This window comes from Panthera tigris, chromosome C1 (genome assembly GCF_018350195.1).
Source record: "Panthera tigris isolate Pti1 chromosome C1, P.tigris_Pti1_mat1.1, whole genome shotgun sequence".
Classification (NCBI taxonomy): Eukaryota; Metazoa; Chordata; class Mammalia; order Carnivora; family Felidae; genus Panthera; species Panthera tigris.
The window spans coordinates 6,954,205-6,976,983 of record NC_056667.1 but is presented as its reverse complement, the minus strand read 5'-3'; the positions used below and the strand labels follow the sequence as shown (position 1 = coordinate 6,976,983).

Genomic DNA, 22,779 nt, shown 5'->3' with positions numbered 1-22,779 from the left:
ATACCAAGAAGTGATGGCTGTCTTCCATTCGTCCTTCCTTCCTACCCTCTTTCCTTCTGATGATTCACTGATTCAATTAATAAATATTTATTGAGCTTTTATTATGATCTGGGTCCCATGGTAGGCACTGGGAATACTGTGGTGGGCAGGGTAAAAATAGTTCTTCTGCATCAAAGCTTATAGTGTAGGGCCAAGAGGCTTATTATCTAGTTGGAGTCCTGTGAATCAAGAAAGAACGTGTTGGGGGCGCCTGGGTAGCTCAGTCGGTTGAGCGTCTGACTTCAGGTCATGATCCCACAGCTCATGGGTTTGAGCCTCGCGTCTGGCTCTGTGCTGACAGCTCAGAGCCTGGAGCCTGCTTCGGATTCTGTGTCTCCCTCTCTCTTCCCCTACCCTGCTCATGCTCTGTCTCTCTCTTTTTCAAATATAAATAAACACTTAAAAAGAAGAAGAAGAAGAAGGTGTTGGTGAGTGTTTTGAACGCTCGGGGGAAGAGTCAGGATATAATTTCCAGGTGTACGTGTTAGCTCCCATAGGCACCTGCCCTAGTGGGCATTAAGACAGAGGACTGTGTTTGGCTTCCCAGAAGAGCAAGAGAAGAATTAACAGGAAAAAAAAAAAAAAAAAAAAGAGTTAATAGAATAGAGCCCTTCTGTGTCATACTTCACAAAAGCCGCACTTGATGTGGCAGTATGAACTCATTTCCACTTAAAGCCATAACCCTTTGTTACTTGAGTTCAAGTCAGGGAGGAAGGATCGTAGGTTCCTCCCAAAGGTTTTGAATTTATGCCACCAATCTGGTGCGTTTCTTAAGAAAGACCACCAGACCTTGTCTCTCCAGAATTCTCTCCCTGCCTGTAGGTGTCCTTCTGCCAAGTTTGGAAAGCAGGCTTCTGACGGCCAATGGGGTACGGGCCCAGGGGTTTGGAGCTCTCCAGCAGGCCCGCAGGGCTCCTGAGGGAACTGATACCTGCGGTCACCTGTGTGGGGTCAGTATATGCAGAGTGGGGCCGGAGGCTTCTTTCTTCCCTAAGTCTTGCCAGCTTCAGGCCTCAGGATCCCTTCAAAGAGCGAGGTCAGGGAGGCCCCGCAGGTCACGGGAAAGCACACAGTGTTCTTCCTCTGTCCCTCCGGCAGGGCTGGGGTGGAGAGGGCAAAGGGCTGACAGAGGCATCTGCCCGTATCCAGAGTGGGAGGAGGACCCAGGACAGCATACTCCCGGGTGATGTTACTTTCACCCAGACCCTGACCTGTCCCTGCCTTCCTGGAGCTAATCAGCTGCCCGTTCAGTCCCGGGCTCCTAATCACTCGCTGTCGGATCAGGAGGAAATGGCCGGCGAGGAGGCCTGGTCGCTCAAACCACCCCCGCCCCCCTCCCCACCCCGACCTCTTTAAGCGTGCTTGGAGCCCACAGTGACACTGGTTCAGCTGGGGAATGTGACCCACTTCCATGTCCCCTCCCACGTGGAGAGCTGGGTGGGAGGCTTTTGGAGACCAGCTCCAATTAAGGTTTTTTCAGGCCTGAGTATCTCCTGAGTGTCCCACCCACATGTTTCCTGCTGCTGGAACCCTGTGGTCCATGCCCCTGAGCTGAATAACAGCTCCAAGACAGATGAAGTCACCGCCTCGTCATCCCGCAGTCCTGGATTCTGCAGGCAGGGCTTCCTGTGGGGATCAGGATCCCCGTGGGTTCAGACACCTTTCGTGATGGGGGCCGCACCCTGGTTCTTCCTGCTAAATCATCAGGCAAACCAGAGACCCCATTTCCGAGGACATGGGTTAGCCCTGACACCCCCACCCCCACCCCCTGCCCAGACCAGGGCCCCACGGCCCCCTGCCCCGGGCTGCCCCGGCTTCCCACAGACTCCTCCCCGCCATCATCCCTCACAGGATGTTCTTCTGCTGCGGGAATACGAACTGAAACATGTTTTGGACCTTCTAGGTTTCTTCTCTTTTCTTCAGGTAGAAAACATTTGAATGATTTTCGCTTTGTAATTTTGTTTCTCGGGTAGGGGGTAGGGATGGGGAGTGGAAGAAGGCTGATTTATAGCCATGAAGATGTGAATACTACCAAGATGACTGGGGGATTTTAAGTCGGTAAAGTGGTAGTTCCGAGCCCCTGAATGATCCAATCTTTTTTTTTTTTTTTTAGTTTATTTATTTATTTTGAGAGAGAGAGAGCAGGGGAGGGGCAGAGAGAGGGGGACAGAGGATCCAAAGCAGGCTCTGCACCGACCGCAGAGAGCCCGATGTGAGGCTTGAACTCACACATCGTGAGATCATGACCTGAGCCCAAGTTGGACGCTTAACCGACTGAGCCCCCCAGGCGCCCCTGCAATCTTATTTACAAAGGTCGGAGCAAAAGGTGGAAGGGAAACTGCCAAGGTCAGCTCGGGGAGGCAGTGGTCTCAGACCCATGTGAGTGCCATCGCTGAGCGTGCGTTCAGCTTCCTGACTGAGGCAGAGGGTCAGAGGGTGTGTCACCCCCTCCCCCCCCAGTCCGTCCCTGCTGTGGGCACTGCCCGGTGGCCTCTTCAGGCACGTGGCATTCCTCTGGCCGACCACTGGAGTTGCAGGAAGATGGGGAGCAGTGGTTTTTAGGAGGACACGGTGGGGCCTCTAAGCCTGGAGGCCGGCTGTGGGGTGTCTCTCCAGGGGCCTGGCTCTGCTCTCCTGCACGGAGCAGCCTTCTGGAGCTTATGGTAGAGCAGAGTCTGGCAGAAGTCCTTTATCCCTCATGCCCCTCGCCTCACGTTCGCGGAGGTGGTGGCCCCCGCCTTCGGTCTCCGAGGGAGAGAAGAGGTTTGTGAGGCCTGACAGCTGGGACAGGGGAGCGCGGATGCTCAACACCAGGTACTTCCCGGGCCAGCCAGACCACCCAGAGGAAGAGCTGTCTTCTGTTGTCCTCTTTCGACCCCATTTCACTTCCTTTAACAGAAAATCACTCACTTCTTTTGGACTGGGTAATCTAGACAGAGTACAGAATTCAGAAGCCTCTGTGGTGAAAGCCTAGTCCGCCTTCCTGCCTGGAGTCCCAGCCCCAGAAGAGACCAGTGTCAGCCAGTGTCCTGTGCGTCTTAACCAGAGACACTCTACACGTGTACAAACGTACCATGCACACGCGTGATCACACACATGCCTGACAGGCCCTGGTTTTTCCCACTGTGATGCACAGCATTCTGCACCTTACTCCACACTAAATCCTGCAGCTGGGGCACCTGGCCGGCTCATTCGGAAGAGCGTGCAAGTCTTGATCTCTTGGTCGTGAGTTCGAGCCCCGCACTGGGTGTAGAGATTACTTAAAGGAATAAATAAATAAAAACTTCAAAAAAAAAAAATACTGGAACTCATTCTATACCAACACCATCATCGTTACATCAAGCTACTACCTCTCAAGCGCTACCTGCGTGCTGAATATTGCTCTGTCTATCTGCCCAACCCTAAGATCCAGAGTCTCATGCTCTACCAGCTGAGCCAGCCAGGCGCCCCATGTGTGCTACGTATTGTTAAAAGGGCTTTACTCGTGTTACTCATTCACTCCTCACAGAAATCCTGTGAACTAAGTACTGTTATTGTCCACAGTTTTGCAGACGAGTAAACTGAGGCACAGAGAAGTTAAATTACTAGTCTAAGGTCATTGAGAACTATCACCCATTTTAATGGTTCCGTGGCATTCTTCTGATTGGTTGTATTTTAATTTCTTAAAAGCAGTCTCCTATTGGTGAGCATTTACGTTTTCTGTCTTTTGTTACTATTAACAAGGAATATCTTTTTTTTTTTTTTTAATATTTACTTATTTCTGGGAGAGTGCAAGTGGGGGAAGGGGCGAAGAGAGGAGGACAGAGGATCCAAAGCGGGCTCTGCGTTGACAGACTGACAGCAGAGAGCCCGATGGGGGGCTCAAACTCACGAACTGCGAGATGATGACCTGAGCCAAAGTCATGTTCAGCCGGCTGAGCCACCCAGGTGCCCCAACAAGGAATATTCTTTTTTTTTTTTTTAAGTTGCTTTTAATCCTTGTTTATTTTTGAGAGAGAGAGAGCGCACTAGCAGCGGAGGGGCAGAGAGAGAGGGAGACACAGAATCTGAAGCAGGCTCCAGGCTCTGAGCTGTCAGCACAGAGCCTGATGCGGGGCTCGAACCCATGAACCACAAGTTCATGACCTGAGCTGAAGTCAATGCTTAACTGACTGAGCCCCCCAGGTGCCCCAGGGAATATTCTTATACACATATTTTTATGGGTTTGTCTAAGGGTGTCCAGAGGACAAATTCTAGCTGAGTTGCTAGAGCAAAGGGTGCATCTGATCAGATTTTCAGTATTGACAGATGCCCTCCATGGAGACGGTAACATTTTATATGCCCATTAAAATTGTACAAGAATACCTCTTTCCCCCATCCCGTGGCAGAAGTTGTCAAACTTTTTTGATTGTTCCTAACCTGATAAGTTAGAGGTGGTAGATCATTAAAAAAAAATTTTTTTTTAAACATTTATTTATTATTGAGAGACAGAGAAAGACAGAGCATGAGCAGGGGAGGGGCAGAGAGAGAGGAGACACAGAATCCGAAGCAGGCTCCAGGCTCTGAGCTGTCAGCACAGAGCCCGACGCGGGGCTCGAACTCACGAACTGTGAGATCATGACCTGAGCCGCTTAACCGACTGAGCCACCCAGGTGCCCCAAGAGGTGGTATATCATTATAATTTTAATTTGCATTTTCTTTATGAGGAAAGAAGGGACTTTTTCATTTCATAGCTTTAAGAGCCATTTATGAACAACGTGTTATATTGTTTGCCCATTTCTTTCTTGGGTTGGCAGTCTTTTATTATTGATCTACAGGTGTTCTTTATATATTAAAAAAGTTTGTCCTGTGGCTGGACTAAATAATCAAAAGAATAATTACACATATTTCAACAATCTGTCATTATTCTCTTGATTATATCTTTCTATGCAGAGTTTTGATTTTTGTATGATCGAATTTTCAAATCTTTTATAATGTTTAGGTTTCATTTATTATTATTTTCTTCTCTCACCGTTTTCTTTTCCCGTGTTTTCACACAATATGCCTACTCTCTATTTTAGATATTTAAAGCTTTGCTCCATGACCAGTGGATCAAACCCAGAGGCACCAGAAACGGGGCAAGCCGGCATCGTGTGCCTCCAGTAGAGCACTGGCAACATCGGCTCTGATAGCTTCTTGCCAAACGGTTAGCCTTATTCTAATTCTAGGGAACAGTTGGGCGAATCCAGATTGTGGGATGTCCTAAAGACAACATTTCCTGGACTCTAAACAATGTTCATGGCATGACAGACAAGGAGAAGCTGGTGAACCATTCCAGGCGAAGGGAGTTGAAAGAGCAGGGCCTCAGATGCACCTGTGATTCCTCCATTGGATCCTGGATGGAAAACCAGTGCCAGCCAGAGCACCTGGCCGGCTCAGCTGGTGGAGCGCACAGCTCTTGATCTTGAAGTTGTGAGTTTGATCCCCACACTGGGTGTAGAGATGACTTAAAAATAAAATCTTGAGGGCGTGGCTGGGTGGCTCAGTCGGTTGAGCGTCCGATTCTTGATTTCAGCTCAGGTCATGATCTTGCGGTTCGTGAGTTCGAGCCCCTCATTGGGCTCTGCACTGGCAGCGAGGAGCCTGCTTGGGATTCTCTCTCTCTCCCTCTCTCTCTCTCTCCCTCTCTCTCTCTCTCCCCCCCCCCTCTCTTTCTCTCTCTGTGTCTCTCTGTCCCTCCCTTGCTCATGTTCTCTCTCTCTCTTTCTCAAAACAAATAAATTTATTTAAAATAAATAAATAGTAAAATAAAATCTTGGAAGGAAAGGAGGAAAGAAAGCGGGAAGGAAGGAAGAAAAACAGTGATGGCCAAAGTGAGGGTCAGGGGAGCCGAGGAAACTGGAACATGGGTGTGCATGAGAGAATACTACTGGGTCGATATTATGTTCCTTGGGGGTGCAAGTAATGTTCCTTGGGGGTTCCTGGGTCCTGGTTATATGTAGGAGGATGCCTTAGGAGACAGCCACGAGACATTTAGCAAAGTGTCGTGATATCTGCAACTCACTTTCAAATGGCTCGGGAAGAAGACCATCCCTGAATACCCACAACACGGAGAAGCATGAAACAAACGTGGCGAATGGTAACAAGCGGTGCCTCTCGGGGCAGGTTTTGGGATGTTCCCTGTACTATTTCTTTCAGCTTTTTTGAAACTTTTCACCAGAAAAAGGTGAGGAGAAAAAACCCCCAACTTTGTTCCATCTGGAATCTATTTTGGTTCGGTTCCCTTGGCTTTGCCTGGCTCTCCTGGGTTATCATCCTGGATTTCTGGCTTCTTTGCCCTTCTTTTCCAGGATGCACAGTTGTCTGTTTCTCTTTCTCTTAGGAAACTCCCTTTTAGGTGAGTTATCCTTTTCTGCACTTGGAAATTTTTACGACCTAGGATCTTTCTGGCAGGCTTACGTGATTCTAGAAGCAGGTGGGCAGCAGTGTGCACTGTATTCTTGTTTCGTTTCTACATTGCTCCAAGGAAATTTGCGAGGAAGTTTAGTTCTCTGAGACTGAAAGCCTTAATCCTCGGGGATACCATCAAATGAGTACGTAGCATCATTAACCTTTCTCTCAGCGAAACTTGAGAGAAGCTTTTTCTTCTCAGCCGAGAGTTTTTCAAGAGGTCAGCTTCTGCTTGCGTTATGTGGCTGTGGGCTTGTAAAAGAGTCTTGTGTCTCATTTTACGAAACGTGACGGTCTTAGGTGAGTAAGCTGGCCTGTGAAACCAGGAGCCTTTTTGCCAGGGGAGTGGTAACGAGCCAGTTTTGCTGGGAGCTTCTGCTCCTGGTCCGTGGCTTGGTGACTAATGGTTTTGTGGCTTTGGGAATGAAGGGTGTCATTACAAACGGATGATGGGGATTTGGCTGCTAAACCGGATTATCTGGGTGTGCCTGGTCTGGGCGTTGATGCCTACACCCGTTGGGAATGGGGACAGTTTCTTTTTCAGAGCCCTCACGTGGACCCCAGCAGCCTCCGATCTATTTCGGTCCACTCTTCTGAGCTTCTCCATGGTGGCCTTGGCCCCGAGCAAACCCTCTAGGTGACTGTGGGTGGATTCCTGTTGCATTAGGTGGTTTGTCTTCCCACCTCCTGGGAGCGCGTGTATTTTCCCTGGAAATGCCTTGCCTCTCCGTGGTTGCCCTCAGGCTGGAGTTCTGTGGCCCACTTGAAGTCCTTATCTTCATATTGCACCCCCCCCCCACACACACACACTCCCCGGCGAGTTGATGGAATAAACGCATGTGGATTCTGGAGTTGTCTTTGTTTAAAATATTTTTGTTTTTTTGAGTATCAGCTTGTCCAACATTTAGAGAGGGAGGAAACTGAGTCTCAGCAGCCTCTTGTGGGGAGGCTTCCTCCTTCCTTGGATTATTTCATTGTTCAGAGGTAGCCGGGGGGGGGGGGGGGGGAAGGAGAGGGAAGGTCACCGCCTGCAGAATAGAGCAGCAGTTATCCAAACAAACAGAGTGGCTCCCGGGATGTGTGGGTATCATGAACCCTTGCAATTTGTAGCAATGGTATGTGCATGGTTTTGAGGCAAACAAACATACCTATACTTTATGCAAATGAGCACACACCTAATGTGGAAAACCTACAGGAAAGAGGAGGCAGTGATCCTCAACCTTATTTTCTGGAGAGTTTATAGGAAGAATTTCCACCCAGGAGGCCATGCCCGGAGCCTGCCAGCTAGATCCCGAGGATAGTCATCTCCAGAGCTGGGTGGTGAGGAGGGGGCCGGCTCTGGAAGCCAGGAGGCTGCCAGCCTGCCGCCTCTGGGGGCACAACTAGGGGGACTGAGCCCTTGCCCTGCAGGCCAACCCCATTGATTTAATGACCTAATTCTCCCAACAGGAAGTTGGAGGCCTTCCTGGCCCTGGGATTCTGAGGGGATGCAGTGAACTCATTCAGGAAGCTGATTTATTTGAACCAATTATAAGAGACTTTAATGGAGGGAAGGGATGGAGAGCGGAGGCAAAGGGAGCAGAGTGGGAGAGGGTGGCGCCCCGGGGAGGGAGAGGGCAGCCGGGGCCATGCTTGGGCCTGCCTCTTAGAACAAGGCTTGTCCCTACCCTAACGAGGGGGGCATAAACGTGTCCATATGTTTCTGCGCGAGGGGACCCTGTGCAGCTCTTGATAAATAAACAGCACTGTCAGTTTTTCCCTTTCTATTTAAAAAAATTTGGGGGGGGGTCGCCTGGGTGGTTTAGTCGGTTGAGTGTCTGACTTCGGCTCAAGCCATGATCTCACGGTCTGTGAGTTCGAGCCCCGCGCCGGGCTCTGTGCTGGCAGCTTGGAGCCTGGAGCCTGCTTTGGATTCTGTGTCTCCCTCTCTCTCTGCCCCTCCCCTGCTTGCACTCTGTCTCTGCCTCTCTCTCAAAAATAAATAAACATTGGGGCGCCTGGGTGGCTCAGTCGGTTGGGCGTCGGGCTTTGGCTCAGGTCATGATCTCACAGTCCGTGGGTTTGAGCCCCACGTCAGGCTCTGTGCTGACAGCTCGGGGCCTGGAGCCTGCTTGGATTCTGTGTCTCCCTCTCTCTCTGCCCCTCCCCCGCTCATGCTCTGTCTCTCTCTCTCTCTCTCTCTCTCTCTGTGTCAAAAATAAACTTAAAAAAAATTTTTTTTTGTAAATTTTAAAGTTGAAAATTTCCCAACTTAATTAAATATTTAAAATGGTGACTCTGCAAAAATCGACATAGCTGTGGGCCGTGAGGTTGACGGGGCTTCCATGGGTTGAAATCCTGGCCTCCTTCTCTGGCGGTTGACACGAGGGCCATGAAACCTCCCTGCCAGGCCCCAGCTCTGTCCCTCAGAAGACTGACCCGCCATGCAAAGTGAGCTTTCCCCGGGTGAAGGGGGGCAGCGTGGTCAGCAAGCGGGGGCGGGGGGCACCTGAGATGTTGATCAAGGTCACAGGAGAGAAGAAGGGTCCTGCCTTCCGTCGGCAGCTTGCAGGGGGCGGCTTCCAACACTGCCAGGTGCTCGGCCCGCAGTGAGGGTCATCCGGCCTGGGAGACCTGGTGCCCAGGAGCGGGGCGAGTGTGCCCGCACCCGTGTGAGAACTGAAGCTTCCAGCTCCTACGTTCACTTATAAATAGACATTACCCACCCCCTGGAACCTGCCGGAGGCCTAGGGTCACGAATCTGACTGAATCAGAGGAAGATCCGGAGCTAGGTTTTGTAGGCGCTCTGGTTCCTGACTTCAGGTCTCCGGCTCCGGCTTGGCCAGGTTTCAGGGCTCCAGCTGTTCTCTGGGAAGAAAAAAGAATCTTTTAAAATTAGGTCAAAAGATGCCTTTTTCCTTCTGTCCTCATTCCCCTATTGTGCGAAGAGAAAACCACCACCACCACCTGCATATCCCTGGGTCAGAACCACAGCCTAGTGACTGAGGAGTGTCCCCCCTGCAGCTGCGGAAACTTCCTGGGGTTGTGGCCCCGCATTCCCTTCCTGTTTGCATTGTTCTCAGCTGAACCTCAAGAGGCTGTCAGAGCAGGCCTGCCAGGTACTCTTTCTTAGCCATAAAAAGGGGGGTTTCACTCGGCGCAGGACTTGAAGAGACCGCAGTCTCTGAGTAACTTTTTTTTTTTTAATCAATCAGTCCGAAATATAGGAGACGTTTTTAAGCCAGAATTTCTGAACAGATGCCTTATATCGGTGCAGTCACACCAACATTCTATGGCATATACACACAGGCCCCTTCCATCTCTCCATGTCTCAGATTCCCCGAGGTGAGGGTCTTGAGGCTGGGGCCTCCTTTGCGGTTCCCAAGTGAATCCCGGGCGGCACCGTTGAATCCGTCCAGACTCTTCAGCACACAGCCCTCAGCCTGCAGGCTCTTCGAGGGTCCACAGAAATACTGGAGACTGAAGAGAAAGCATCAGCCCCTTCTGTGAGTTGCAGAAGAATTATGTGTGGTGAGACGTGTGGGTTCATTTTAATGTCTCTGTAGAAGGCCGCTTCCAGTCTGGAGGTGGGGACAGCGGGGGCTGTGCTGGGGGCGGCGACCGGCGGCGCTGTGAGCTGAGAAACCTGGGCAGGTGTGCAAACACAGGCCTCAGGGCAGCCCAGAGCAGAGAACAGCACTCTTCCGGAAAGGGCATTCCGGGCCAAGGGACCGGCGGCTGCTGAGGCCCAGAGGTGTCGAAGGGGCCCGGTGCGGCTGATAACTCCTGGGGGGCCCTGAGTGGACGTGGGGGCTCGAGAGTGCCTTGTGGGGGGCTGCCACGGGCATCCTAGGGTGTTCGGCACCATCCCTGGCCCCTACCCACCAGGATCCTCCCAGTTATGACATGACGATCAGAACCATCTCCAGACAAGGCCAGATGCCCCCTGCTGAGGACCCCGCTGGCCCCCCCCCCCCATCAACCACCTGCCATGGCCCAAGGGCGGAGTGGAGGGGGCCCTTGCTTCTCACCTCCTGTCCAGCATGCAGGTCTCCGGGGAGCTCTCTTGGGACAGGTCTGGGCCTGTCCCAAAGTCCTTTTGGTTTATACGACATGCCCGCAGGTGCCACGTGTGAGTGGCCCGCAGGGCAGGCCGAGCTCTGAGGGGGAGTCATCATGGAGGGAGGAAGCACCCCCACACCCCCGAGGCCCTCCTGGTGCTTCCGAGGCCCTCCTGGGCTGCCTTCCCAGCCTAACTGTGCTTTGATGCAGTTTGATGCCTTCACCATGGTCCTCAGGACAGCTGGGCGGGGTGTCTGCGCTCTGTTGTTGGGTTGTTTTGAATCGAGTTACGTGCATTCGATTTTAATGCCGCAGGAACCTTCACGAAGGGCCTTCATCAGAGCGGTCTGCGCCTGGAACAGGATGCGGCAGCCGCGTTGGCCGAAGGGCGGGTGTTTGGAGGTGTTTGGAGGGTGAACTTCAAGAATTCAGAATCACTCCTGCGCCCACGGGCCTGCGGCCAGAGAGGAGCAGGCTCACCTGTACTGGGGCCTCAGAGCCGGTCCCCACAGCAGCGGGCGGGGCCACACGCAGCTCTCGGCACATCAGGGGGCCTTCCCTGGGCACTGGGGGGAGCCCTCCAACCGCCTTGCCTTACCGTTTCCTCGTGGCTTTCCAGTGTTTTCCCAACCTTGTAATCTTGATTTCCAATCTGCAGAGAAGTTGAAATAGTAGTGAACTATGCCCTTTACCTAGTTTCACCAGTGTTAACTTTTTGCCATATTTGCTCACGCACTGTCTCTGTGCACACTCACACACACACACACACACACACACACACACATCTTTCTCCTGAACCATTTCGGAGTAAGCGGCAAACATTGAGACATCTCATCCTTAAACACCTCAGCCTGTTATCGCTTAAGGACCAGGATATTTTCCAGCGTAACCGAGATAAAATCACATTCAACACACACACCATTGATGCAATACCATTATCTAATCAATACCCCCCAGTAAATTTTCCCTAATTGCCCAATAATGGCCTTGATGAATCCATTCCCCACCCCCCCTCTCCAGGATCCCATCGAGGACTATTCACTGTGTTTAGTTGTTATGCTGCATTATCTTATTTTCCGATCAGCAGGAGTTGGGGGAGGGGTGGTGACTGCCTGTCTTTTTCTCTGCAAAGTGGATTTTCATTTTCATTTCAGTTAAAATGGCTGATGTTTCTCCCAACTCCTGAGCCAGAAGGGGCTGATAGGCTGGAAGGAACTCACGCATTCAAATCCAGGCCCTGTCACTTACTAGCTTCGCGGCCTTGAGCAGGGTACTTACCATCCCTGAGCCACAGTTGTCTTATCTATGAAATGGGAATAATTCTTACCTCCCAGGCTTGTTGCAAGGACTAAAATTGAACAAGACAGTGTGATGAATGTGACTGACATTGTGCCTGGCCCTTAGAGAATGTTCCAGCAACAGCAATAGGTACCATTATTGTTCTGCCACACAGCCTGGCTTCACAGAGCAGGAAGGAGCTTTGGGTCAGGTTTGAACTTGGGTTGGCGACCTCAGGACGAATTCCTCATCCCAAGATCATCCCCTAAGAAGGATGCCGCGTCCCACAAACTCCCTGACTCGCCAGAGCTGCCATTAGACCTGTTTTGCTCAGGCTGGTGGAACAGGGTTCAAGAACGCCGAAGCTGGCTCTGGATGGAGGAAGCTGAAATGTGGAATTTATTAATTAAGGCAGTTGCTAATGAGGCCCCAGAGTCCGGGAGGTTGCAGTTTAATTACCGAGAGCAGAGCTTGTGGAAATCCTCTCTGGTGCCCCAGTTTTGATGTCGCTGAGGGTCTGAGCCGCCGCCCGGTGTGGAGACCAGGCTCAGTGCTCCCTCCCTCTCCTTGGCCCTGAGTGCTTTTTACCCACTCACTTGTATCCTGCATAGCAACGGAGCATAGTGGTTCAGAGCTCGGGCGATCTGGGTTCGAATCCTGTCCCAGTACCGAGTAGGACTGGCTGAGTGATCACTGGGTGATCCCTGCAGCCCCGTGTCCTCATTTGTAAAACCTTATAGGGATGTCTGTTGTGAAGACTGAAGGTCTCGTGTACAGGATGGGGTGAACACAGCACTTGGCCCATAGTTGAAATGTGCGTCAACTCTTTCTTTAAAGGAACTCTCAACCAGGGGTGTGTTTTGCCTCCCAAGGAACACATGGCAGCGTCTGGACACATTTTTGGTTGTCACGGCCAAGGGGGAGGTGCGGCCGGCATCTGGTGGATAGGGCCCAGGGATGCTGCTAGGTATCCCACGATGTACCGGGCAGCCCTCACAACAAAGAATTCCAGAATCTCGATAGCGCCAAGGTTGGGAGGCTCTGCTCTAAAGCATCCCTGGTGATTCAGGGCAGCATGTGGGACATGGAGGTGGGGTCTTGCACCCCCACCCCCCACCCCGTAGCTCTTTGCACCGTCATTCCTTTGAGCCCGCTGGAGGCCGATGGGTGAACTGGGAGGGAAGGGGGAGGAAAGGAAGCCGGGTATTTTAAACTTTTGAATTCTTGCTGTTTAGTCTTCTTCCCACCCCCCGTTCTCTGACAAAGATATCACTCACTAGGATGCCCGGTGGCTCAGTTGGTTGAGGGTGTGACTCTGGATTTTGGCTCAGGTCATGATCTCACGGTTCAGGGGATCGAGCCCCTTCTCTCTCTCTCTCCCTGTCCGCTGCTCCCTGGCTCGCTCTCTTTCTCTCTGTCTCTCAAAATAAATAAATAAGCTTGACAAAAATCACTTATGTCGTGTATATCACCTTACGTGTTTATTGAGTATCTGCCGTGCACCGGGTCTGGTGCCTTGCGCTCTCTCTGTGTGTCCTCTCATTTTCACAGCTAGCCTGTGAGGCAGGTACCATTACCATCCCCATTCTACAGATAAAGAAACTGAGGCTTATTGATGGGAAGGCTCTAAACTGTCTGAAATTCAGCCCCTGGTCCTTTCCCAAAACTCCTCCACCTGTGTCTCCCCATCTTACTGGACAGGGGCCCCCAGGCCTGGGAGTCCCCACCCGGTGCCTGCCCCCACTGCGTGCCTCACCCGCCGGCCCTCCTGATGTCCTGCCCACTCCTGTTGCCTGGATCCCCGCCACGGCCTCGCCCTGCTTCCACCTTCACAGCCTCTTCTCCGTGTCTGAGTCGGACCCAAGTCAGATGGGGCCATGCCTCTAACTCACTGCCTTTACTTACAGGTCAAGGGCAGGTTTTCCAGAGGCCTCCTCTGTCCTAGTAATCCGCTGCGCTGCGCCCCTTGCGTGCGTTCCTTTCCCGTGGCCCTCCTCGCTGTTCCTGCAGCACACCCTACCCCGGGGCCTCCGTCCAGCTCTGCTCTGGGCTCCCCCGGCTCACTCCGTCACCTTGTCCAGGCTCTGCTCAGGAAGGCCCACCTGGCCACCCCACGCTCCTGGTCCCCTCCCCCAGCTCCATTTTTTTTTTTAAATCTATTTTAGCACCTGTCGGTCACCTTCTTCCATTCGCACTGTATTATTTCCCATTGATTTGATTTTTATTTTGTTTTGCCTGCTCTCCTCTCTCACCAGACTACGTAGGGATTTTTGACTGTATTTTCACTGATCTATCCCAATGCGTACTACGTGCTCCATACACTTGTTGATTGAATGACCCCCCCCCCCCCCCCCCCCCCCCCCCGCCACTCGGCAGGATGCTAATTCTTCACCTCCGGGCATGATGCCCCTCCGTCCAGGGCACAGTGTCTCCCAGAGCAATCGGTCACCACGTTGTGGCTGTTTCTCCAGAACACTGCAGATGGTCACTTTGGTAGCAGCTTTATCTACAGGACGGCCTGCTCTACTCCGCAGGGCCCGGGGGCTTCTCCGCGGCCCGTGGAGGCCAGGCCTCGGGGGCCTTGGCCAGCTCGCCTCCCACGCCCCTTCCTGCAGCCACAGGGGCGTCCGTGCTCTCGCACGGCTCCCATCCTGCAGTTCCGCCTGTGCCCACGCCGCCCACCCTCGCTGTCCCTTCTGTCACCCCCCGGCCCGAGCCCCCGCTCTCTCCTGGTCCAGCTCGGCCCCGGCCTCTCTTCCCGCGGCAGCCGCACTGTCTCGTGAAGCTCAGACTCTTACCTGAGCCCCCTCTGCTTGACCGCCTCTCCCCACCCCTCGCGGGACCCACCCACGTGGTCCAGTCCCAGCCCACCTTGACACCTCTCACCCGACACCTTCTCTCTCAGGGTTTTTTAAAGACCAAATCTTTTCCTGCTTCGGGACCTTTATGTGTGCGTGCCCCCCCCACCCAGCTCCTCCTCGCCGTTCAGGTGCCAGCTCAGGGGTCACTTCCTCGGCTGCCTCCCCTCCCGCCTAGGTCAGGCTCCCAGATGCACGTCCTCGAGGCACCTCGCGCTTGCCTGTCGTGCCGTTTACCTGGGTATGGCTTAAGATCCGCCTCCTCCTCACTTGCCACAAGCAGATCACAGCTCTTGTGCTCACCTGTGTGTCTTCGGCGCCTAGCACAGGGCCTGGCATATAGTAGGTGCTCAATAATTGCCCAGAGACCATCCCGGTGCCTTCAGTGCCCTTCTCCTTCCTCTCCACCAGCAAACTCCTGTTCATCCTTCGAGACCCAGCTCCAGTTTCCTCTCCCTGGTGCTCTTGGCAGCCGGTCCCCCCTCCTGTGTGTTGTCGCAGAGCTTTGCACCTCCCTTACTCTGTACTTACTACCCCGGGTCAGAGCCCTGGGTCTTTTCCTGGCGCTCCTGAGCTGCGCGGGGGGCAGTGCCGGGCACGGTATATCACCGGCAGTTGGCACTCTGGACGTGTTTGGGTCTTGGCCTGACGCACCTCTTTGGCTCGTTGCTTACGGTTGCAGTCGTTTTCCGTCTGCTTTGTGTAGTGTGAGTTCCTCAGCCACTCGGTCACTTCCTGGAAGGCAGGCTCAGTGTCACGGCCCCACTTTTTGTGTCTCCTATTCCAGGAGCCTGACATGGGGCTGTGCACACCTAGAAGGGTTTTAGTAAACCCTCCTTTTTATTTAATTATCTTATTTATTGAAAATTTTTTTTAATATTTATTTTTGAGAAAGAGAGAGAGAGAGTGCGAGCCGGGGAGAGAGGGAGGGAGACACAGAATCCGAAGCAGGCTCCAGGCTCTGAGCTGTCAGCACAGACCCTGACGTGGGGCTCGAACCCACGAACCGCGAGATCATGACCTGAGCCGAAGTCGGAAGCTTAACCGACTGAACCAGCCATGCGCCCCTTATTTTTTGTTTTAGAGAGAGAAAGCAGGGGAGGGGGCAGAGGGAGAGGGAGAGAGAATCTTAGGCAGAGCATGGAGCCCACCCGACACGGGGCTCAATCCCACGACCCTGGGATTGTGATCTGAACCAAAATCAAGCGTTGGACACTCGACAGACTGAGCTACCCAGGCACCCCAGTGAATCCTTCTTGAGTCTATGTCATATCTACATTTATTTATTTACTATTATTTTTAAATGTCATGTCTACTTAAGTTTGTAGGGGCCTTGGCAGTTTTGGGAGGCACCTTGGCGTCTTTTTTCTCATTCTGGAACATCTTTATAATTTGTGGGACCCAGTGCAGGGCCCCTTGTTCAAAAAGTAGTGAGCATTTCAAGACTGTGATAGCAGAGGTTTAGACCAAGGGTGGGGCTTCTAGGCCTCAGCTCATGAAGCCGGCCCTGATCTCATTGTACCCAACGCGGGAAGATACGGTAGATAGAGCCCATGATTTCCTTTTTACAGATGGCAAAATGAAGGGCCCAAAGGGCAGGGACCAACCTCAGTTGTGCAGCTGATAGGAAACAGTTCTGCTCCTGGAGCACGCTGACTGTCTTATCCTGGCTCAGGGGCCCCCACAACTTTGAGCCTCAATTTCCTCCTCTGTAAAATGGGGGCATCGACCTGATCCTAAAATGGCAGCTACAACAGCTGGAGGTGAATCCCTGGACGGTCCCGTCGGGAACATCACCTCAGCTTGTGGATGCCTTCCGCCTAAAGTCACAAATACAAAGTTCTTCTCTGCTTCTGGGAAGGGCCCGAGTCCTACAGACAGTAGGAGGCTAATTGGCTTTTGTGGTAGTTGAAGAAATTAAAGCCCTCAGGAGGGGAAGAAGGCTGTCTTCTCATCTCTTTTTGAAGGAATGTGGGCACTTGGGTGGAAGTTTCCCCAGGGAGCCTTGGTATTTCGATGCTTTGATATCTAGAGGGACGAAAGAGAATTAATCGCTATAGATGCCCGTTCCCGCAGGGGTAGTCTGAGGGTGGAGGGAGTGGCAGGAGTGGGTGACGGGTCCTCCATCCGAGGGCCATTGCTGGTTGAAGAGAGACCCAGATTAGAGGCCAGAGGTTTGAGCAGCATCTGCCTGTAGGGGAGGCTTTGGAAATCTCACTTTCTCTGGAAAACACGTTTTCTTCAGCCCCTTGGGTTAGTGAGCCTCTCTCTTTGCTGAAAGACAGTGGAAGAGGGGTCCCGCTGCTCCCCGAGGTCCTGCACCTCCCTTACAACAGGTTGCTCCAAGTGTTGGCCTCAGATCTCTGTCCTCACAGCGGGGCTGAAAGCTGGGGGTCCGCCTGTAACCAGGGACTCCGAGGTCAGCGCGCACAGCACAGGAGGTGACCGGGCCGGAGCGGCCGGGCACCACGCCCCAGTGCCCCCACCTGCCTCTGGCCGTGCTCCTGCCAGGGGAACCTGCAAAGGGCCCGAACGGTGAGGTTGTGTGCCAGGGGGGCAAAAGAGGAGAAGGAGAAGGCAGCGTTCTTTGATTCCTGCAAGAGGTGTGTTTGGGGCCAGTAGACCTGTGGCCAGGCGCTAGGTTGTAAATGACCCGCAACTGTGTTTTATGTTGTGTGGGGGGGTGAGTTTATGTTCACACATGCAGCTACAGGTGCTCGCCGAGCACAGGACAGACGTAAATGCGTGTCCGAGCACAGAGCAGGTGGAGCCCGGGCTGTTTGGTGGGTGGGACGCCTTCTCGTGCAGGTTCAGGACTTGCCCATCAGCTGCCCTGGAGTGACTCACCCCGGTGACAACGTCTCTGAGCACAGCTCTCGGTTGGACTTGGTGACTAACCCAAGGAAGGAGGGTGCGTGGTGACCTGCTTCAGCCGGAAATGACAGGCGGGCATTAGCTGCGCTCAGCACCTTATCCCAGAGCCGTTGGTGCGGGTTCCCTGGGCCGGCCAGACACACAGGTATTTCTGGACTGCGACAGAACCCGTTGCCATGCGCTTCCTGCCAGTGCCGGGTCCCCATCAGCGTGGGGCGTGGGCTCCCACTTCGGGCCCTCCCGGCTCCTCCCGTGACCCGTGTTCTGTGTTTCCACAGGGCCGCACCTGCCTATTTCTCCCGGCCACAGCCCGCCCTGCACAGTTGAGCTGCTGTTTGCCTGAAGTTAATTTCCAGAGGCAGGTAAGGACCCCAGGGGAGGGGCTTCTGGTAACGGGCCTTAGAGCAGTGCTGGCTGGGGAGCAGGCCTCGGGGCCGGGCTGTGGGAGCTCATCTCGCTTCCTTCCCCGCAGTGCCTGATCCTGGCTCATGTCTGCAGCCCGTGTGGGTTCTTCCCGTCAGGGCTGTGCTACCGCTCTGTCTGTCGCTTAGGCTAAGATGTGTACAGTCTCTGAATTAATATCGCGTGTTAAGTTCTGGGAATCACAATGATACATTGTAATTTTATGCAACGTGAACATTGTATAAATGTAAATGTACATTTTTTAAATGCAAGCACTTAAAATATATCACAACTTTTTTTTAAAGTTTATTTATTTTGAGAGAGACAGAGGGAGCACGAGTCGGGGAGGGGCAGAGAGAGGGAGACAGAGACTCTCAAGCAGGTTCCGCCCTGTCAGCGCAGAGCCGATGCGGGGCTCGAACTCATATGGTGAGATCGTGACCTGAGCTGAAACCAAGAGTCGGATGCTTAACCGACTGAGCCACCCAGGCGCCCCAAAATGTACCACAACCTAAAAAAAAAAAAAAAAAATGGGTTGAACGAAAGGCAAGTGCTGGGACCCATGGAGCAGAGGTGGCTTGTGTGGGTCAGGGACGCTCTTGCTGTCTGGCCCAGCCTGAGGTTACCCACTATTCTCCAGGCAGGTGTAAGACCACCCCAGGTATAAATGTATATTCCAGTTTTATAAATGTGGGTGTTCAAACAGCACGAGCTGCAAGTTTATAAATAAAAATGAGTGCAGGTGGCTGTGTTTGTATCGAGGGCCACACATGCCTGTCAAAGGGAGGCCCGCTCTCAAAGCTGTTTATCAGAACGGGTCTGACTGCTGCACGGAACCCTCAGCCCTCCCGCTCTGGGACTCCTCCTGCACCACGACCCATCTCAAGTGCCGGCAGCCGCTTCACGGCTGGAGACCATGTGCGGCCAGAGGTCAGGTCCTTGCAGAGCAGGGCAGGAGCGTGCTGTCTTACGTGTGACCTCCATGTCTCCCACGGAACGCAGTGTTGCCTAAGCCACGGGCCACATTTGTCACTTCGTATGGATCCCTCCCAGTGGCTGGGAGCCCCTGCCCCACTGTCCTCTCCCTGTCAGACTCCTTTCAACCGAGATGCGGGCTCCGCACCAACAGGACCGTGCAGGGTGTGGTGGGGAATGCGTCTGTGCGTCTGCACCTTGGTGTCTGAATTGCATTTGTGCCCATCAGCTGTGATTTTCTGGAATCGTACCCACTTTTTACATAACCGTGGATACCTGCAGCATAATCTATGGCCACAGGCCTGCACCCTCACCATTCATTTGGGGAGTTGATGGTTTCCTGTTTCTTTCCATTTTCCATTTTCTGGCCCCTCTCTGCTTCTCCCTAGTCAGCTTCCATAATGGTAGTGTCTTAGGGGAGGGAGCAGGTCTGTCTCTGCCTTGGGCGGTTGACACTGAGACATTTTCTCAGGATTTAGAGTGGAAGTATCAGCACTGTAGACGATGGGACGCCTACAGAGCTAGCGGGGAGACCATTAGTGAGAAGCATCATTCCTTTTGCCTCTCACCGCTGAGGACTGAATAACTACTGTGTCTAAATTAGTCGCGGTTTAGACTCACGGGACTCAAACACATTTTAATGGAGACCAGTTCTTCATCCCTACAGGGGAGCATAAGAATTTTCAAATGAAATTAATCTGATGCTTGTCAGATTTGTGATGAAAATTTAAAAGCGTGTTTGCTTGGATAGGCACCAGACCCAAACACCCTTTAATATACTTGTAGCGTATCAATGACTGAAATGGATGTGTTTTGGGACTGATTATGATTTACTCTCTTCTTTTTTTTTTTTTAATTTTTAAAAAATGTTTATTTATTTTTGAGAGAGAGAGAGAGAGAGAGAGAGAGAGAGAGAGACAGAGCATGAGTGGGGGAGGGGCACAGTGAGAGGGAGACACAGAATCCGAAGCAGGCTCCAGGCTCCAAGCCGCCAGCACAGAGCCCGACGCGGGGCTCGAACTCACAAACTGCGAGATCACGACCTGAGCCGAAGCCAGACGCTTAACTGACTGAGCCCCCCAGGCGCCCCTGATTTTCTCTCTTCAATTATTAATTTTCTCCACATTGACACCCCTGATGCAGTTTCTGTTTAGGACGGAACCACGTAAACCAGTCGTGATGTTCGAGTCTGTTAGGATTGCAGGGTGCTCGTGGCTACATTCTGCCCTAGATCCAGCCCTGGGCACATTCCGCTTGTGCAGCGGCCCGGCAGAATCAGCTCAAAGTAGAGCTCAAAGAATACCAGAAAACCAGAATTTGGGGAAACGACAACGGTCTTCCCCAAAGCAAGAAGAGGCTTTGCCAGGGAAGCGTGCTGAATTGGGAGTAGCCTGGCCCCAGAGACCCATTCAGGCCCCACCGACACCCCGGGCCCACGACTGGGTGGTGTAAACCCCCCCCCCCAAGTAATCATAATATGAATGTGGGAGGTCCCCCAGACAGTGGGGCTACCATGGCAGAAGACCGCGGAATGAGATTGATCTGTACAAGATGCAAGATGTCTGTTGGACAGAGCAAAATTCTGTGAAAACAGACGGTGTAAATTGATTCACTCAAGCTCATGGTCACGCTCACACTGATACACTCCTGTGGGTTCTGAGGCTGCATCTCTGTTGGTGGAAGCTTGGCCCGTCAGGAAAGGACAGTGAGGAAGGGGTTCCCAGTCACTGGGCAGCCAGGACCCCTACGTCCTGGGATGCTCAGCAAAACCAGATACATATCCTTGCCTCGGCAGAGCTGGCCCCGGAGTGATGGATAGATCTTGCTCTGGGACCTGGGACTGGGGTGTGGTTTGTGACCTAGGATCGCAGTAAGAGTTGGAACCAAATGGGCCTGTTGGGGAGTTGGGGTGGGGGTAGGCGCGAAAACTCACTGGAATTCTGGTTCTTTTGTATACGGTGACACCTAGTGGCTGGTCCCTGTACTTCAATGCTGTCTTTCACAAGGAGAGAGCAAACTGACCACTAGTCCTTGGACACAGGACGGAGGTGGGAGACTTTCACTCCCCGAAGCCCTGACTCCCCGTTTGAAAGCTCTGTGGAGTGTTTCAGAAGTCCTCTGGGGAGCACCATGGCCCAAGGCACTCCACTTGCTCAAATGGGAGTCCTTTGTCAAGGCTCAGTTTGGTTGTGCAGACTGGATTGGGTACTTTGGTCTGTTTCAACACGGTGACATTTGGCCCTAAATCAGCGTGGGTATTAGAGAGAGAGGGAAACTTGCACACCACGGGCTGTCTCGATTTTTCCATTCAGCCAACTGGGTGGTGTCTATTAAGTGCATACTAGGCACGGTGCTGAGCTGTGGAGGACGGGGTGAGCTAGGCGGGCCCTGGCCTTCAAGTCTGGCAGGGGAGAGACAATAAGCAAGTACCCCAGCAGGGCACTTCCAGAAAATGGGGACGAGCCCGGGCTATGTGACCGAGTGGGTGTAGGGGGTGTGGGACACAGAACCTGCTTCAGCTATGCTGTCAGGAAAGGTTCCCGGGGAAGGCGTCTTTAAGCAAGTTGAAGGGTGAAAATAAGCCAATCCAGGCTCAGGGGACACCCAGTGCAAAGCCTGCTGGGGGAAAGAGCTTCTTGGCATGTTCTAGAAATAGCCTGGGATCAGGAAGGCCGAGCGTGAGGGGAGGCATGAGGAGAAGCAGGCCTCATGAGCACTCTGGGGTAGTTCAGTGGGAGGAAGTGAAAAGGGGTCAGTGTGAGAAGCAGCGATGTCCCAGACCCGGGCTCCCATCAGAGACCCACTTGACATGGCTTACCCCTCTTTCCTGGTTACCAGCGCTCACTGGGCTCTTTTCTGAGCCCAGAGGGGGCGGCACGTGAGTAGACAGTACAATGGGTTGTCTGGGGCTTCAGTGGGGAGAGGAAGTCCCCAGAAGGAGACCTGCTGCATCAAGTATACAGCCACTCCTTTAGCCCCAGCCTGCCAGCTTTTGAGCCTGTTGTGTGGACTTTTAGGACCAGAGCCCCTGGTAGCTTATGGGGACTGGACACTTGACAGGGACCTCCAGGGAGGCTGCTGCCCAGGACTCTGGCACATTTCTGAGTCTGCCCTTTGCCCGGAGAGCAGGCCTGCCTGGGAGAGCCTGCTGGTCCAGGGCTTGCTGGCCCCCGAGGATGGGCGGCGTGAGGAGTGTCCTTGGCTCGCGAGCCAGGCTCCCTGGGTCCCCCGAGAGCAGCTCCTTGGCAGCGGGGCTGCTGAGGCTCCACCCCCACCAGCTGCTGCGTTATTTCTGACTCATCCAGGAGTTACAAGCCTGTAACCCAAACCCCTCCACGCCCGGCTTCCTCTCTGCCGGCTCCTCCTAGAGTGGGGAGACCCTGGGACGGCTCTCCTGGGACCTCTCTGCAGGTTGGGTCCCTGCTGTACCCAGACACAGCTGCTGCCCTCAGGAGCTGCCCTCTGACAGGTGGGGTGGGCGTGCGCGCGTGACGGCAGTGAGCTCAGGTGGGCGTCTGTATCCCACAGCCCAGGCCTGCCTGTCCCCATCGAGGGACTCCTTGGAGCCCGGCCCAGGAGCTGGCCTCTTGAATTCGTCAGGGGCTTCTGCTGAGGGGGCTGCCCAGGCCTTGGGGCTCAGTACTGATCTCGTGGTTTCTCCAGCCAGAGGCGCCAGCTGGCTGCCTCTGGTCGTGTCACTTTTGCTCCTTCTGGAAGTTGCATGCTTGGAAAACCTGGGACGCTTAGGGCTTCATTCAGCACATCCCCTGTGGCTGATAGCAGGGCTCTTGCTGAGGGGGTGGCTGGAAGGTCGAGCTGGCCAGAAGTCTGGGTCAGCTTAGACTCCCTGGGCCTGACAGCTCCTCGCAGAGGGTGCTGGCCGCCAGCGCCTGCTCCGGGATCT

General features: G+C 53.3%; 1 protein-coding gene across 3 annotated transcripts in view; it reads left to right on the top strand.

Annotated features, from left to right (window-relative positions):
- Positions 1-22,779, top strand: part of CTNNBIP1 (catenin beta interacting protein 1) — a 52,379-nt gene that overhangs the window by 6,234 nt on the left and 23,366 nt on the right. Inside the window, exons 1-4 of one of the 3 annotated variants that reach the window (XM_042996183.1) lie at positions 8,929-9,545; positions 9,762-9,932; positions 17,433-17,643; positions 17,777-17,860. The gene's annotated coding sequence lies outside the window, so the exon portion shown is untranslated. Of the gene's footprint in view, positions 1-8,928; positions 9,546-9,761; positions 9,933-15,941; positions 17,644-17,776; positions 17,861-22,779 lie in introns of those variants that run through there. The other 2 variants (XM_007078354.3, XM_042996184.1) reach the window with 2 other exon arrangements.